The 18,757-nt window shown below is 39.7% G+C and overlaps 1 protein-coding gene across 6 annotated transcripts in view; it reads right to left on the reverse strand.

Annotated features, from left to right (window-relative positions):
• Window positions 1-15,949, reverse strand: part of KLC1 (kinesin light chain 1) — a 47,057-nt gene extending 31,108 nt beyond the window's left edge. For 2 of the 6 annotated variants that reach the window (XM_033062117.2, XM_033062116.2), the window contains exon 1: window positions 15,628-15,911. The gene's annotated coding sequence lies outside the window, so the exon portion shown is untranslated. Of the gene's footprint in view, window positions 1-15,627 lie in introns of all 6 variants that reach the window. The other 4 variants (XM_033062112.2, XM_033062113.2, XM_033062114.2 and 1 more) reach the window with 4 other exon arrangements.
• Window positions 15,950-18,757: the final 2,808 nt, after the last annotated feature.

The raw sequence follows: 18,757 nt of genomic DNA on the forward strand, positions 1-18,757 counted from the left end.
CTTTGAGTGAACCAGGAAGTAAATAAGTCAGAACAAAATAGGAAAGATTCTTCAAAAGCAATAAATTATCCCATCTATGTGAAGACACCTGGGTAAGCATTGATAAAATAACATCTTAAATTAATTAAAATGGTTTTAAAAGTTTGTACTACAGAACCAAGTCTAATTTTAGGAGAAAGCAAAAAAAAATTAAGTAAGTTTTGGACTAAAACTGCTGTAAGAACATGCATATATGCACACCATGACAACAACCAAAGGATGTGCTCTTATGCTTCTGTATTATATTAAAAATAAAGGCTGTTCCTTCTGTTTACACGTACTCAAATTACCCTCTCTGTGATGATCTCATGCAATGCAATACCCAAAAGGCATAGACACTTGCTACCAAAAAAGAGCTGCAGATGACAGCAGGTTTTTTTGTAATACTCTATTTTCCGAAAACACAGATTTTGGTGAAGCGTGAACTTGGTTCTACCCAGATTTAATACAATAACTTCATATTCACAAAGAAATCAATATGGAACATATAAATCTGTATAAAGCAATTAATCTAGCATGGCATAAGAAATTAACCCATGAAGACCTAATGAGGAGAATGATATTTCCATGTTTCCCATTTATAACCTGAGAACTATGACCAAGAATGCTTAAAAATACAGTTTTAAACTACAGACTCTCTGAAGCTATGCAGAAAAATGAACTGCAACTTAATGTGGACCAAATTAGCAAATATATGCTTCTAACACACATTCATATGTCACAAAAAATTGTTATGGATAATGCTAACTTCAGCACACAACTCAACCCTATCTACCCCTGGCACACTTTCACAGCCTCAAGTAACAATTTCCATCCTGAATGCACAGAACTGACCCTACTGGGGGGTCGGGAAGTAAAACCAGCAGAGACATCTAATGAAGTGACTATTTGTGTATCTTATGTGAACAGAGATAGCAGCAACTCCTTTTGCATGCCTCAATATTCTGTCATTTTGCAGAATATGAAAAACAAAAATGAAAAGCAGATGTTTGCACACATATATGGAATGCACACATAGATGTTGTCTCTTTAAAAACATTTGAAATACCTCAGTAGAAACAAAATTAATTCTAAGTGATGAATACAAATAAACTAACACCCATAAATTAACAGACAAATTAACAGGCCCATAGCTCTGTCTGAATACACTGAAGCTGCAACTAAGAAGCACAGCACTGCAGCTTTTGAAGAGAGGAAAAGCAGGTTTAAACACGATGGGGCAAAACCACACTAAAACCACCCGAGTAGCAGCCCTGCTTTATGAATACATGCCTCCTGTCTCAATCCAGTGTGCCAGATTTTTTAGCTGCTTCATTCCAACCCAAATGCAGCCAAAAGCTTCCATTGCCTCTGCACTACAGTACAAGGAATCCACTGGAGCTGGAGCCAAGCCAAAAGCTGCATCAAGACACAGACTGACCTGAAGGTTCTTGCAGCCTGCCAGAGGGAATCTCAAGTCTCCTCCAGTGAACACTGTTAGAATCTCAATCTCTCCCACTGACAGGAAAAGAATAAATTTTTTGGAATAAGTTCTGTTGGTGTTCAGAATTTTATAGATTGTGCTTGGGAGAATAATTTAGAAAACAGGAGGATAATAAATATGTAATTTGTCCTGCTATCAAATTTGACTCTTTGTAGGAGTAAAATTAATGATTAAATATCTAATAGCCTTTAGGGGTAGTAAATGAAGGTGAGGTGCTATTTCCATGCCTTTTTTAAAAAAAATGTGTTTTACAAAAGGTCATTGCCTGTTGATCAAATAAGCTGATATTTGAATACATAATCATATAATTGGGGATGATTTTGTAAAGGGCAAGGACTTGGATTCAATGATCCCTGTGAGTCCCTTCCAACTCAGCATATTCTGTGATTCTGTAAATTAGATTTGAATATCCTGAGGCAGCAAACGCCACACAGGAAGTAAATAAATGAAGTTTGTATGCAGGATGTATACAGAGGAAAGGAGACAAAACCTACCCAGCCTTTCTATTGTCACTTCTCAAAAAATATTAACTCTTTCTTCCTATACGTTTTCTCTACAGAAAAAAAGGGTGTAGACAAAGGTTTCTTAAACTCCTGTAAGTTTTGTCCTGCACTCCATTGCTCTGCAAATTTTACCTGGGCAGGAATTCTAGATTCTAATACTAGTTGTTAGCTCAGTATACAACTGAAAACAAATCAAAGAATTAAGATGTATAAAGTTTTACAAAACAGAAGTTTGGTTGAGGAAAAAAAAATGCAATGCAGTCAGATACAGACTCATTAGCTGGCTTAAGAAATTTACCTATTATGTGTCTGTGTAGACCTTGAATATTATCCTCCTTCTTTGTTTGTGATAATATTGACTATGCTGAAGTACAAAAGTCACTTCATGCTTTCCAACTTTTAGAAAAATAAAGTCATTGCCTCAAAACACACAAAAATTCGTTAACTTTGACATATCAACATAAAAAGCCCTACAACATCTTCTACTAAAGATGGTTCCACAACATTTTGTAATATAAGCTTAAAACAAAGAAATGGACTGAGAATAGCAAGAATCCAAATCAAAAAAAGGCTTGGCTTTGCTTTCTTTGTGCTTTCAGTCATGTAACCACTGGGATAATCTCATAATATACAAACAACTTAAGTGGTTGTTATCTTTAATCAGTTTAAGCAATTTTTATTCATAAAACTTTCAAACCAAATACACCAGTAATGCTGACATCACATATTTGTGCCTAAATTCTCCTACAGACATACACATATCACCTCAGCTCTCCAGCTCATATTTAAAGCTCTCTTAAAGAGCTTTTCCTAATCAGTTACTTTTAAAGAAGTCATTTTCCTGCAGATCACCTCAGAATATTCTTGTGCCAAAACATATAATGAATCCCTTTTTGCATAAGGAAACTTTTCAAGGAAAAATTTAATTCTAAAAAACCCATGAGATTTTTTTCCTTGACTACAGATTAGCATGGATCCTAAAAACAAATAAATAAAACCATTCTAATTTTTCTTACTTGTTATGAATCCCTAAGGACTTCCCCTCTCTGTATTGATCTTTTTACTATTTAATGGGTTTCAAGTACTAAAAGCTTGGAGGATAAATTTTTAATGTATTTAGTGTCTAATCACTATTGTTGCAAAATACTGTTTTAAATAAATAAATTATAAAATCCCCCAAGTCTAAACTGCTTTGTCAAGCCAAATTCTCCGTAAATTTCTTCTCTGAATTTACAGCTAACAGGCAACATAGCTGAAAATGAAACAATAGTATGTTTGCATTTTAAAAAGAGTAAATAATTTCCCAACAGTAAAAGTTGCTATAAGACTGGCTCAAGCCATACCTAGGGGCCCTGTCACCTCTACGCCCTGCAAATTCCACAAAGCTACGGCAGAAAGTCGCTCTAATTTGAGCTTTTTGTATCTCTAATAGGGACCTATCAGTTCACTGTTTCCTAACAATAATAAGTCTATTCAAGGCTTTTAACCCTAATTTTACTCTTAGCTCCTCCTTAATTAAACAGCAAAGCTCAGCATCCTACATCTGCCATGTGCTTGTCTCAATTGTGTATGAGCTGCAAATTACAATCCATTAATTCCCTGCTCAGAGCAAGAACACATCTCATTACATCACAGAAGGCACCATCTTCAAATACTACGAGCTGCTTTAACTGTTAATCTTCATAACATGGAAAACTCGCTTCTCAAACAATCCTCAAAACATTACAGGCTGTTCCAAGCACAAAAAGAAACTGAGCAACAAAGGCAAGAGATGAAAAAAGAGTTTGGGAGGGACTTAGCAGTGCGCTGAACACTGCACCAGCCGCACCCCTCCTGCAGGCAGCCCAGCGACAGCAGAAATGACAAGGATGAATCATCACGGGTGCCTTTCATACGCTGAGAAAGGTATTTGTAAAAGCACTCCCATAACAAACACTCAGTTTGAACTATATTGCTGTTATGGTTTTCAGTCAGCATCTCCAAGTCTGAAAGAACAACGATTACCTGTTGGTTTTTTTTTTAATTTAAGATGTTAAATTTCCCTTTACCTGTGAGATGATATTTCTGTTGTCAAAAGTCATATTCCCATAAGGAATATTTATAATCTTTCCCTTTTTGCCTTCCTTTTACTTAAAATGATCCCTTATACGCAGGAATTTTGTTCCATTACATGATCTCTAAACTCCCAGAGGAAAGTAGCTTTTCTCCCATGACAAATTCAGGACTGCAGCTTTCCTGCCAGTGCTAGTCATCACTCTTCTCATCATCTATATTTGAATCGGCACAGAATAGAAAATCTGGAACTGCACCTGCAAACAGTGTCCTGGTGGAGGTCAGACTTAAGGCACACTCGCTGACCCAGTTCTATAAACAGAACACTGCTGCACCTCTGCACTGCCTCGGGTTTCCAAATGCGTGAGCTCAGAAAGCACCTTCAGCCTGTACCACACAGGTACACAGCTACCTTAAAATAACTCGGTGAGGACAATTAGCAGCACATACTGGGGGCTGTAAATCACTGACCAGAAGCAGGTAAGAGAATGGAGTCACACATCACCTACCACCAATATTAAGCTACACAGAAACTCTCCCTCCCCACGAGAGTCATTTTTCCTACCAATTTCCAGCTAGTAAGCATCTGAATTTAAAAAAAAAAAAAAAAAATCTTACCGTGCTCCTCCTGCCAGCCTTCAATTCAGAGCTAGCTCGGAATGCAGAAATCTGCCCCACCACTTGGTTTAAAGCAAAGGTATGCTAGATAAATACTGTAAAAAGGACATTTGTAGTCCTTTAATGTCAAGGGCACATATCCCAAGAAAAGCTCAGAATCACATTTGGAATTTAAGCTACAACCTTAACATTACAAAATGTCTGTGTTGGTAAGTAAATTGGACAAGCACTCAATCTTTGCAAAGTTTTGGCATTTCTAAAGGCAAGCCCAGAGATTTCTAAAGAAATGCATAGGACATTAATAATAAGCAAATAATAAGTAAAAGACAGACTGGTTAAAAGGAGTAAAATACAAAAAACCTTGAATACTGGCAGAATTTTTCACATCTCCAACAAGGCTGCTGCTTTTCTCTTATGACTGCCAGGAGCAGCCTACTCTCCACATGGCAGCAGTGGGAAGAGGCTGTGTGCCCTCATGTTCTGCCCCGCACAACAGCAGCATCCACCTCTGAAAAACAGTGTCAGCCTCTAGGAAACCCCAATGGCTCCCAATAAGCCCATGCACTGCATTAAACTATGTTTAAGTGAAGAGGATTATGTACGTGTTTAGCTGAAGAACATAGCTACTGTACATCTACCTTGTATAAATCCTGTAATCTTTTAATGTTGAGGCCTGCTATTAAAAAAAAATAAAAATCATACCTTTCAGGGGAAATCTTCAGCTTTTCTGCAAGATGAAAAAATTATTACAGAGAAATGCAGGCTAACAAACCATATTTGCTAAAAAAAGAGATGATAGCAAAAATAGCTCCTATAAAACCCTAAGTAAGGGTGATGCTGACAATTGTCTTTGAGAAAGCACAAGCTAAGATGATTTGCACTGCTGAGAAAGTACAAGCTATGAAGATTTGCTCTGCTGCAGAGTCCTTTGATTTAGATTTCTGAAGCGTGCTATTTCAACACTAACAAACACTGTTTCTTAGCAATCACACCTTAAATGTAACAAACTTAATACTATTTTGAAGTAAGTATTTCTGCACATTTCAAAGACAACTGGCAAAAATGCCTTCAGAGTTATTTCAGCCCTCAGCCTTCCTTCTTCTGCAGCAAGTAAACTATTGTCACTAAAATTATTACCTCCTGCTGAAATAGTTAATTGAGTTAAAAATCTGTATACACTATAAAAGTACTCAGTGACATAAAAGCATTCTTTAACTACACGGATTATTCTTCCTCTTAAAGAAAAGATTATGGTGTCAATCCCTTGACCGTACTGCACTGAATAAACACTGGCTACTCGCAAGCAATTATCATGATACAGCAAATCTGTATCCTTTTAACTGCAGACAATCCAGATGACCTGCCCATCTAATTCCAAAATCTCTTTTAGACTTGAACATATCTGGAATTCCATAATGCTGCAGGCCAAACCCTATCTTGCTCTTTTGTACACATACTACAGCAGACTGAAACCCTCAGATGATGGGACTGCCCCCTACACATTACTATGCCTACTCCAATTATTTGTGTGAAAGGAATCAAGGGAAAGTATCCTCTCTCTTGCATATCTCACCAACTGCATTTTATCTTTCCAAAGTCCTAAAAATATAGTGACTGAAACACACAATAGCAACATATCCTAAAATCACAGTAGATTATCTGAGAAGTGTAAGATACTACAACTGGTCTGGACATATTATAAACATGTAAGAGAAAAGTTCATTCTCTATATAAATTCCCAAGCCCTTCTAATATCTCAGATTTCAAATAAAACTATTAAGACTGTTAAGTCTTCATATTTCATATGAAACGATATGATTATTAAGACCCTTCTATGCATTTGTATCACATCAAAGATTACTCTTTGTCAACACTGAAGCAAGTGCAAAAGAAATCCGACAGGCGTGTGTGTGTCTAAGGCATTTCCACAGACCCAGTCAGGAGTCCAGAGGAGCTACACCAAAAGCCAGACTTTCAAGAAGGTAAAGTTTATAAACTCATTGTTAATCGAGGTTGCTATCACCTGTTACATACTGGTGGTACATAACTTCCCTACTCAAAATATGAAACAAGCCTGTGGCAAGATCCAAACCCCATTTTTTTCCAGAATAATTAAACTGAACACAACCATCTTCTGCTGTTTGGTAGTGTTGGGCCAAATCTAATGCTGGGGTTTTTTTAATTTTAGTTATGTCCATGGAATCTCTGAAGGCAGACAGACTGTAAATCTCCAAGTCTCCTACCCCTTGGAGCAAGGGAGTTGTCTCCCTTCTGTACCACTGTTGTGTCAACAGAAACCACGTCTGCTGGTCTCCCTTCAAAGTAGGCAGCACATCCTTAGCTTCTCTGAGCACTAATAAACACTTTCAAGCACCCACCAATGGATCTTGAGAAAGGAGAGCTTTCTGCCTTCCCTTAAACACTGACACAACACACCAGTTTAGGTCGCAGGAGATTTGCCTTTTGCCTATGACAACAAAGCCACCTCACTTCAACAAAATGATCATGACTGTACTAAGAGCAGTTACATAAAGACAGAATAAACTTACTTAATAGCATCAGAGGGCAGAGGTGCAACGACTTAAAAAGTAGTTATAATTACCTTTAATTATTAAAAAGTCTTGTCACAAGAATCAAAGCTACATCAGGAAAAATCTAGGGTAATTGTTCAAAAATGGTATTGTAGTTTAGCGTTTTGTAGTTACAAAGACATGCTTCATAAAATCATCTACTTTCAGTGGATTGAAAGGAAATTTTGACTGTATTTTAAAATAAATACTGTCAAGAAAGTCTGACTAACAGATCCATCATCACCATCAAATACCACAGTTTTTCCCCTCAATATTCCAGGAGTCTACATTGATTGTTGTATGAAAATAGCACTTGGCTCTTCATGGACTGGTCACCTTGTGCAACCATGTCTTCAAAGAATTTTGATAAATGTCTTGATAAGGCTAGCTCTTGCTGGTGTGAGAGATTTTGAGACTGGAATAGGGTTAGGGCACATAAGAGAGGAAATACAGCAATATCAAAAGTTACCTGTCTCACAATTTGAAGCTGTCAATAGTGTAGACAAATCATTTTTTCAGTTTGACTCGTTCTTTCATTTTGCATTATTATTTTTGCACAAGAACTGCTTTATTGACTAATCAAAGTAAGCACCCATTTATGTTATTTATTTAGCTAATCTCTAAACATCACTTAAGTAGAAGCACAGGAATGTTCCCATCTAATCAGTCTTCCAGAATACATTAAAAAACTCTCTCAGTTTCCATTTACTAACATCAATTCTATTATCTTAACCAAATCTGCTTTTTATAGCACACCCATAAAGATCTAGAACATTCATTCAGGAAGGGCAGAGAAGGCCACAGCTTGCCTCACATCACCAGAGCCATGTGGGAAGCTCTGCTGACAATTTGCTGTGAGTAGTGACTACAATGCTCTTACATACTTAATGACATTGAAGAGTTATTTGGACTGAAAAAAGAAAAAAAAAAACCCCAATTTCTTCTGCAGACATAAAAGGGACGTCCACTAACATTATTTCAGCACACAGCAGCCTTTAGGTTTAATAAATCCTTACACTGGGTTTTGAAGCTATTTAATAGCTTACATTAAGATGTACAAACTGTGCAGATCTTCCTTCAAGCTTTAGGGAAAGTATGTTCCTCCTGCTTATCTTTCAACAATAATAATAATTTAAAAAATAGAAAACCACTAGCCCAATTCTTGCAAAAAGACCACAGAAAAAATTCCACAATTACACTATTCAGCTATAATCCTGAAAGAATTGATGAGAAATAACTGAGAAAGAATTAATGCTAACCCATTAAATATTACATCTAAAATGATGGCAACTAATAATTTTTTTATATCTTACATATTTAATTTCATAGAAAGCACAGCAAACAATGAAACCATCTAGAAAAACAAGTCTGTATCACTCACTGTTTCTGCAACTGCAGAAAGCTAAGTTAGCTGTAAGGTTGGAAATAATTTCCTTGTTAAGTACTCCATAATCTGGAGGTCTTGTTCTGATGTTCTGAACTCTCTTGGGTTGGGAGGTGATGAGCAGTCCAGCAAGCCCTAACCCAACACTTCACAAAGGCACCTTAACATTCTGAGAACTCACACCTGAGGACCAAACCATAGTTCCAGCTCCTTCTGGTGATCATTCCTGATTTATCTGGGCTAGTGCTGGACACAGGGTGTCCCTTTGGGACTCCTGAAATCCTCGCTGTGGTAACATCACTTGTGTCACAGTTCCCAGCACCGTGCTGCAGGACACCACTCTTCTGGTGAACTGACACAGAACAAAAAAACATACTAACTGGAAAATAAACATAGAAGCTAAACGTTTCATTTGAATATTATTTTTTAAACCATCTCATTTAGATAATCTGTTTTGAAAGCATCCTCCTCCCAAGGATGGCAGAACAGTGGCCTCCTAAAACAACCATGCCATTAAAAGCACCGTATCATGCACTTGCAAGCACTGTTCTACGGGCAGCCAGACTACAGGCTGCAAGACAAAAAAGGAAAAGAAAAAATAGAAGTCAGCAAGCATATTTTCAAGCTATTTGTTATCCTAACAAATGGGTGTGGATCAAGATTCAATGGTTACACAAAGCACAAGCAGCCACTGTAATTCAAACCCCCCAACTGCTGCTTTGAAAAACGGGCTGTGCATCTTTGCTCTCCACCTGCACTCAGCACAAATTCCAAACCCAAGAATTTTTTCTTTAGTTGAACAATGTATTCCAACACCAATATTTTAAGTGTGTGCTAAAATCAACATGCAGAATACGATTTTTACTTAAAACTCCTGGGAGAAAAATACTTAAAAGTAAAGTCATTGATTCATTAATCTCTTTATCTGTTTTCTAAACAATGGAAAGGAGATGTATTTAAGAAACAGAAATTACTCAGACTCTAAGACAACGTGACAATGTGGTGCCTCTTGTCTTTTCAAAAGGTATAGAATGGATAACAAAGTCTTTAAAAATTAGGACATCTGGCTATGGTACCTGTAAGTACCATAAGAAAACATTACATATCATCTCTGTATGATTTCTCAAGCCCTTGGGAGTGCCAAGCAAGGACCAGTATCATGTGTTCCAGAATGCTCCCAGACCAGAATTTTATGAAGCAGTTTTATTACATCCTCTCTGTTAAACACAATTCTGCCTTATCACAGGCGTAGTCCTCAGGTTCACACACCTAATCTTCCCAAAACACATCATTCCTCAAAATTAACATGTCCTTCTGGGGATTCATTCCCTCATACCCCTAGTAAGACCTCCAGGTCACCATCATGTAAACTAACACACTGCCAATCATCATCACGACTTCTGCACCCCTCCATGTTTCAATACAGTAATATTCACTATACTGAATGCTACTATATTGAATTGGGTTACTACATCCATGAAAATGGCAAATATAAACAACAGCACATTCTTTTATTTTCCACACATTATTGCCTTCTATGTTCAGAGGAATTTAGAGCCAGAAACAGCCACTGAATCATCTGGTCTGGCTTCCTGCAACACCAGACCATGAGCATTCTTTCACTCACCAAGGCTCTGGCTAGACATAACAACCTGGCAATGCTCCTCACCCAGCCATACATTTCATTCACATCCCTGTCCATAATAAATCAAAACAAAGGTATGTGCTTTTACTGGATTATTTTACTGTCAGAAGTGAGGGGATAGAAAAGAAAAAAGGTTCAGGCCATAAACACAACCAAAATACACTTATTTCCCCAGGCTGCCATGCAGCAAGTTGTGTTGATAGAACAAGTACAAGGGAACAAGCAACAGAACTGTGGAACTACATAAACCAGCACTGAAATGGAAGAACATTTCATCTACATCCTTAGAGATCAATTATATATTCCTCCTCTGTCAACAGAAACATTATAGGACATTGTAGTCCCCCCTCCTAGCTCAAAACTGTAACCTTCCCTATGTTCTCACAAATTACCACCCCAGTAGTTGCATAAATCTGACTGCACTCTGCCACTGTGAGGGAGAGATGAATCCACTTCTTTCATCAATCCTTTTCCCTTTAAACACACACTAAATGTGATTGGGAGCTGGGGGAGAAGAGGGTAGAACATCCAGTTTAAGCACATGAAGAAATGGAACATTAAAGATGGGGATATACTAAAATCCACTTGTGGCAAAGCCAGGAGGGATGACAGAGTAACAGCAGCCTCTCTGAAATGGGAAGTGGCTCAAGCCAGAAGAGAAAGACAAAACTGGCTTTCCCACACTATTCAGACTGACATTGTTTGATAAAGGCACATCCACAAAAGCACTTAATCTTAAAACAATATTCTATTTAGAAAAACAAAGAGAAAGCAGCAGAACCACACCAACACACACCCTGCTGCTCCCTGCCAGTCCCTAATCTGTATGACATGGTTTGCAAATCATTCAGCTACTGTCAGCTGGAAGGAGCAAACTCAAGACACAGTGCAGCAATTCAGTTACTGCAATCCTTTACAAAGCTTAAAATCACCATTCTGCACTGTGGAACAGCACACAAGTTCAAATCATAGCACACTGCCAGTAATCTTAATTTTCTGTTAACATTAACTACTTAACTACTACATACAAACACAGATAAGAATGAAAATAATAATTTATCTGGTAGTCCTGAAAAACATACATATTGTCCTTTAAAAAGACTAACTTGTAGACACGACTTTTTAAGTGGTATCAAAAAGTTGGTTTATGCCAGACATTTACTGAACTTCTGAGCATTAACAAGTGCAGTGTAAACTTTTCAAATGGTTTGCTGGGGTACATCACATAGTAAATGTGATATAATTAGCCACCACCCCAATCCTACATCTATGTAAGGAAGTACTACCTGCCAGATTGGTGACATCCTTTGTTCTAGTCACTTTAAAATTTAATAAAATCAGTTAGGTTTCTGACATAATCTAATCTAATCGGGTTTTTGGTGGGTATTTACAAAATAATCAAAATATTAAACTACTTACTTTTAAGTCTACCAACAAAAGATATTTTACTGCTTTCACTTGTAAGGAAGACTTGATCTTGAGAAACCATGTACAAAGCACATCCATTTAAGCAGACAACAGAGGGAAAGCATACTGGAAATATAAAATGGCATGACCCCATGTTTCCTCATTTTGAGCAAGAAACACAACCAACAATAATTATTTGATAAACTAAATTAATTTTAATTCTACATACATGCCAAATGCCAAAATACAGCTTCCAGAGTAAAGATTGCTTCTTACTGCAGTTAAATAGCAGCATCCCTGGGAGATAAGCTGGATTCAAAGAAACAAACAGTGATTAAATCAACACAGATACTATTACATGCATCTGTTTTCTTAGCTGACTGAATCCAAAGAAACTGTCAATTATCAGAGACTGTCTTTATACATTTAAAGAAATAAGCACCTCTAATGCTAACTGTGCTTTAGAGTTCATCCCTTGTTCACATTCCCAAACATATTATCTGTACTAGAGGCATACATCCTACCTTCATTCCTCATGCTTGCCCTTTCAGTCTGGCCTCTTATATTAAGTATGTTAATTGTCTAGCACAAAAAAGCTCCATGTATAGTGTCATCTCATGCCTGATGACTACAAAACACCTCACATAAAACCTTCTGGAAGTAATTAGTGTATCACTGAAAGCATCTGCAATTCTGGCTCTAATCCTCAGAACGAAGTGCCCAATTTAAATCCCGGAAGATGACGACAACAAATATCTCAGCAAATCCAAGTCAGAAAAAGGGCACCTTTTTCTGGTCAGCCATTTATTTAGCAAAGGAGCCACACTTCCTTCTACATCCTACTTTCAGAAAGGAGAATATTTCACTAAATAAAATATTGGGAAGACTTTATCACTCAAAAACACCTGAAGCTGATTCTGACTCAGGATAACTACTACAACCAGTTCTATTTTGAAGTCAAATAGGATTCTTTTTAGAGTTAACAAGTCGTCTCTGACTGGTACTTGAGTACAACAAATATGTCTCAGACTATGTTCATCATGCTTTTGCTTGAAGGAAAATCAGAGTTAACACTGAAAATAAATGTTTTTCTAAACTTTGGTCAAGGTAAATGCTGTGTTCTTATAAAACAATTAGAAATACTTTGGAAACATTAAATATTATGAAGGCTGAATTAAGGAAAGCCTGTGGCTACCCACTTTATTGTGATGATGATGGAACTGGTCCATTTTTACAACAGTTGTGTCATACTGAACCACACCCTGGAAGCACACCGACTACAAAGGATGTTAATTAACTACACCTAGCATGCCTGTCCCCATCACTATCTGCTACTCTGCTCTTCAACACTGAATACAAAAGTACACTTTGCTTATTTATGAATTTACCCAAATTTCTGTATTTTTCACTCCTGTTATAAAAAGTCTATTTTATAAGTATTTGTACACTGAATTGAGCTTTAAAATAATCATGAACTATGCAGCTGGAGAGATGCTATTAATCCCAGAGTAAATCCAATTGCACGTCTGCCAGAGAAGTCAAACAGAAGAAGAGATGAAAGAGTAACTGCACAAGCCCACATTTCAAAAGAAACAGAAGCTGCACTAAATGGACTCAGAACTCAAAATAAGGTTACAGTATTAACCCAAACTCTCAATTAAATAAGAGACATATGTAGGTATGTGTGCATACACAAAAGGGTACAGAGAGAGATGCTTACTGTATGAGCAGCACATGAGTGAGAGGTTTCTGACATTACCATAGCAAGCCTTCCATAAACACAGGAAGCAGCAATTGTCCTTCTATGCCTTAAACATCTGTACAGTGTATTTTGTTCTATGTCAAAAAAATTCAGATTGTGTTTGGGACTCCTGCATATTTAATTACAAATTATGCATGTGATTCCTCTGTTGTCAAACATAGACCTTGCAAAAGAATCCATTTCCATTAATAAGGCATTACTAACTGTATAATAGGAATTTGACAAACAATTCATGAGACTATTTCACAGAACCTTTGGGGGTTAACTTTATTCTCCTTTTTAGTTATAGATGGTAGCAAGTAAAGGGAATCTGTGCTCCAATTGCTGCTGGAATTTCTGATCACTGGAATTGTCCAGCTCCATCATCATCCTTCAGAAACATGAAGGTTGCCAAACTTTAACTGCAACATGATGCAGAAGTGATACTGCATTGATAAGCAAATTTCAGGAATGGACAATTTAAATTCCCTGCATTTATCCACATGCTTCTGCATTATGTGAAATGTCTACCTAAATGGAACTGCCACAGCTCTCCATAGCTGTTCTAATTTCACGGAAAAGGTCCTCCTAAACCATGTGGTCACAAAAATAATTGTGCAACTGACTTACAAGGTCTTCTGCTCAGCCTCACCAGATGGATCAGCTTTCTCTTTGCTGCTAGTAAATGCTGAATGTGTAACTTCCAATTGTATCTGTAATCCTAGGGTTATAACATCCTCTATCGTGTTTCGCTGAAGCTCTGGTATTCATACTCAATTCAAATAAAGCTATTTTCCAAAAGAGTTTTAAATCAACTGTGCATTCTAAAAGGTGCTGCTTTCAGTTTTGTTGTTCAGATTTTTTTAATCAAAATGCTAAGCTGTCTAAAATCTCGAAGGTTCCCCTTTAGCTTCCAATGCACACCCTTTGTGCACAAGTTTCCTGTTTAAGTGATGAGCTAATGCAAAAGTGGAAGTGAAAGAGAACTACTTTGCAGAGTAATTGTTGGTATACCTTCTGACAAGCACAAAACAGCTAAAATAAATTTTAACTGGTTTAATTTCTTGTATTTTTCTGTGTAAACATGAAAGCATACTATATGAACGACACTGGCTCACAATTTTGCTGTTCAAAGCAAACTATAACAGACTTTTCCTTTTTTAAACCGGTTTTGTTTTCTCAGTCTGTATTCTGACTTCATAACCAGTATTTTGAGTAGTGACAGTACTTTTACCTCATATCCACTACCTGAAATCAGTATCATGAAAAAAAAAAAAAAGAATAAGAGCACCATCATTGATTTAGCCGCCTTCAAAAAGCCACACCAGAGTATTACATTAGGTGATGCCACCTTGGTGATTAAAATGTGCTTCAATAGGCCTAGAACACAGAATTAAATAAAGTGTCAAGAAGTTTCCTTCTTCTGATTAGATGCAACTGCTATGCAGATCTCCCAATCTGCCGTCTTGTTACTTAGAAATATTAAAAAGACTAAAGCAAAATGAGTAAGATTTTAAAGTGTCTTTCTAACCAATCTCTGCTCTAAAGATACAGTTAGTTATCAATTCCATCAATTATGTGTTTTTGCTAGAATAACATGTTTCTAACCAATTCTTTCCGTATTTCAGAGGTGCAGAAATCCGGGCAAGACCTAAGTCTATGGATCGCCTCCGACTACAGCACGGCAGGTGACCTACAATGTATAAATCCGGTCACTGTGTCCAAAGCCCAAAGACCTGTCCTCGCCTCGCCTTGCACCAGCCGGGGAGCGGCAGCGGCACAGCCCCACGGCCGGGGGGAGCGCAGACAAAGCGCCGCACGCCCGGAGCCGCAGGCCGAAGCCTCCCCTGCCCGCTCCCTCCCAGGGCGGCGCCCGCCGCAGCACCGAGGGGAGCCGCGAGAGGAAACGGGGACAAAGCCGAGCCCATCCCCAGCCCGAGGCACGTACCCCTGCCCGCAGCCGAGCGCAACTGACCAAACGCCCAGGAACAGCCTCCCCAAAGCGCCACCCCGCCCTGGCGCGGGCAAGGACGGGGCCGGCTGTCAGCGCCGCCGCTGCGGGGGGACCGGGCGGCCCGCGCAGCCTTTTGTTGTTTGCGCAGCGGCGGATAAAAAGGGAGAGGAATACACCCCACGCACCCACACCCAAATACACACGGCCCGGGTCCCGGCTCCCCCCGCTCACCGCTCGGTGCTGCAGCTCGGGCGATGTGCGCAGCGCTCGCTGGGGCGGCGGGGGCCGCGCAGCCCGGGGCGGGGAGGCGGCCGGAGGAGGATGTCAGCGATGGGCGGGCGAAAGGGAGGAAGGAAAAGGGTTTTTTGGGGGGAGAGAGGACCGGAGAGAGGGAGGGAAGGCGAGAAAGAAGCGAGTCAGCCCCGCGGCGCACCCAGTGCTTCCCGCAAGGCGCTGGCAGGGCCGCGGTGGTCGGCGCCGGCGGAGCGGGCGCTGACAGCTGCCGGCAGCCGCCACCACCGCCCCGGCTGCTGCTGCTGCGGCTGCGGCCGCCGCCCCTGTCCCGCCCCGCGCTCCCCTCCCTCCTCCCCTCCCGCCCCGCCTGACATGGCGGCGCCCCCCCCTCTCCCACAAGCGCCCGCGCGCCCTTCTCTGCTGGCGCCCCCCCGCATGGCGTCATCCCTCCCCGGAGCGGGGCAGCGCCGGGCTGGATGCTCTGAGGGAGGCCAGCGCTTCAGGTGCATCCCTGAGGCTGCCAGTGCGGGCCACGCCAAACTCTGCTGCGATTTGCCTCGTCTGCCTCAAGTGGGTGTCCGTGGAGAGCAGATGCCGGCGTGTCTTCAGTGCCCTCGGTGACACTGGAGTGGTTTCGCTCCAGACTGGGCACCGCTGCTGATGCTCTTGGCATCTTGCTTTGACCTACTGTGGAGGAAAGAAGTTCATCGTTTTGGTGACTGTAGGACTCGTGAAATTGATGCCCCCATCTCAGCTGAATGCCTCTGGGACAATCTTCCATTCCATTTAAATAAGGCATTGAGGTGCTGGAGCATGTCCAGCAAAGGACATTAAGGCTCGTGAAAGGTCTAGAAAATGAATCTTACGAGGAATAGCTGAAGGACAGGAGTTTATTTAGTTTCAAGAAGAGGAGACTCAGGGGGAACCCCATCACTCTCTGGAACAGGTTGCTGTCTGCATACAGCAATGTGGTTTAGTGCTTATGGGCTTACAGGGGCAGTGCTGCCTGGATGGTGGGACTGGATAATCTTGAAGGTCTCTCCCAACCATGACTCCATGAAATGTGCTTGAAAATCTGTGCATGTGCAGTGGCTTATGGAGCAAGTCTCACAGAAAAATAGGCTGAAGGATGAGTTCTGTGTTGAAGGTTGGGCCCCCACATAGAGCTCAGTGCGTGTTGCTAATATATTTCAACGCCCTTGTCTTTGTTTTGATTGGAAGTGAAAGATCCCTGCTCTTACACAGGTTTACACATGAAAAGTAAGACTTCCATGAGAAGTCAGTGACGCTTATTTCAAGAACTATTTCTTTGCAGCTTCCAGTTTCATTCCCACTCTCGCTAGAGAAGATGGAAAGGCCACAGTATTTTCTTCATGTTATGTTCCACTAATTAGAAGTTAAGCTCAGAAAGGAAAGATGGAAGGAATTGAGGTCTAAGATAGAAAAAAACAAACAAACCCCAAAACATTAAATACAGCAAAGCAGTAAAATGTACATTGTAAATCACCAGGGATTAGTGACAACCTAATTTTATGAAAGAGTCACATGTGATGCATTATCACCTGAGCTCCACATGGAATAGAATAGCATCAATCAGTTGGAGGCAACCTGCAATGACCATCCAATCCCTGCACTACAAGCAATATAACCTAATAGAAAACATAGAGGTATAGTAGTAAATCAAAATATGCAGCCTCACCCAAGTGGTAATATTTAAAATATTCAAGGAAAGCAGAGCTTTTTTTGTTTTTTTAAATGTTTGCCCTCACATACAATGCTGAGCAAGTGTACAGAATAGCAGATGTGAGAACAAGAGTCGGGTGAGAAAGCAAGACTCCTAAGAATAAGCAGGAAGTCGGAAGAGGAATCAATGCTAATGCTGTTGTCAAAGAGGCAGAAGAACAGGAAGAGGCACAGAAGCCCACAAGAAACAGCAAAGTTAGGGGAACATGGATAGTCTGCAGACTGCAAATACAGAGAATAACTGCTGGATTTGAAAAGCTAAGAGAAATAACTCTCTGATTGATGTTTTCCACAAATCAAGCTGTCCAGCAAAACCCAATTTTGATACAAGTATTTCCAAGCAGCAGTTTCTTGTGTTCTTCATCTCCATTTAAAACTTTTCTCTGGCAATTTTTTGTTAATGGTTTAATTAACCACATTTTAGTTTTGACAGGCAATACAACCTAACTATAATAATTGCACAGTAATACGAAAGGAGAAAAAGTATTGAAGGGCATTCCTTTATACAAACTACATTTTAAAGAGTTATGCCAATTGGTTCACAGGTTCAGAGTATTCTCATGAATATGCAAGAGATTTAATTAAAAATAGAACATGCCCTAATTACATAATTATGCAAGAGAACTGATTCAAGGGAACCACTCCTGTCTTTTGAATAAACAATATTCATTGCTTTCTTCCTATCGCACATTTGCTTTAAAAGATTTCCTGCAATTAGCTGCTTACCCCAGGGATGTGAGCATCTCTGAACAAAGCAACTACTCCAGCTATGACCCTGATTCATAATATGCCAGCTAATCAAGTATATGCATCCTGGCAATTTCCCACATAAACAGCACACACTATAAGCTCCCTCCTGCAGGAAGGTTGATTAGCTCAATGGAGCTATAGTGCAGTGTTACTCCTTTCTGTTATGGCATGCAGCAGAAGACAGACACAGGAGACACTTGGTGAAGATGATTTTTCCTCAAGCTACTGCCTGACCTGAAATATCCGAATAGTTTCTCTTCATTTGGATCTTGTTTTTCCTGTCTCATCTACATGAAAATTATCCAGGTTCATCTAACAGTAAAAACTATTCACTGCCCACATTTCCATTTTCTCTTAAGGAGCTAGTCATAACTAGTCATAACTGCATGCCCTGATTTTTGGATTAAATTATCGAGACATGCTGTCGCTAGCATATTACAGAATCACAGAATCAATTAGGCTGGAAAAGACCTCTGAGACCATCAAGTCCAACCTATGACCAAACACCACCATGTCAGCTAGATCATGGCACTAAGTGCCATGCCCAGTCTGCTCAAACACCTTCAAGGATGGTGAGTCCTATGATCCTTTGCCTATCACCAGCAAGGTCACCATGTGACAACACATTTTCTGC

The sequence above is a fragment of the Catharus ustulatus genome, chromosome 6, assembly GCF_009819885.2.
Source record: "Catharus ustulatus isolate bCatUst1 chromosome 6, bCatUst1.pri.v2, whole genome shotgun sequence".
In the NCBI taxonomy this organism is placed as follows: Eukaryota; Metazoa; Chordata; class Aves; order Passeriformes; family Turdidae; genus Catharus; species Catharus ustulatus.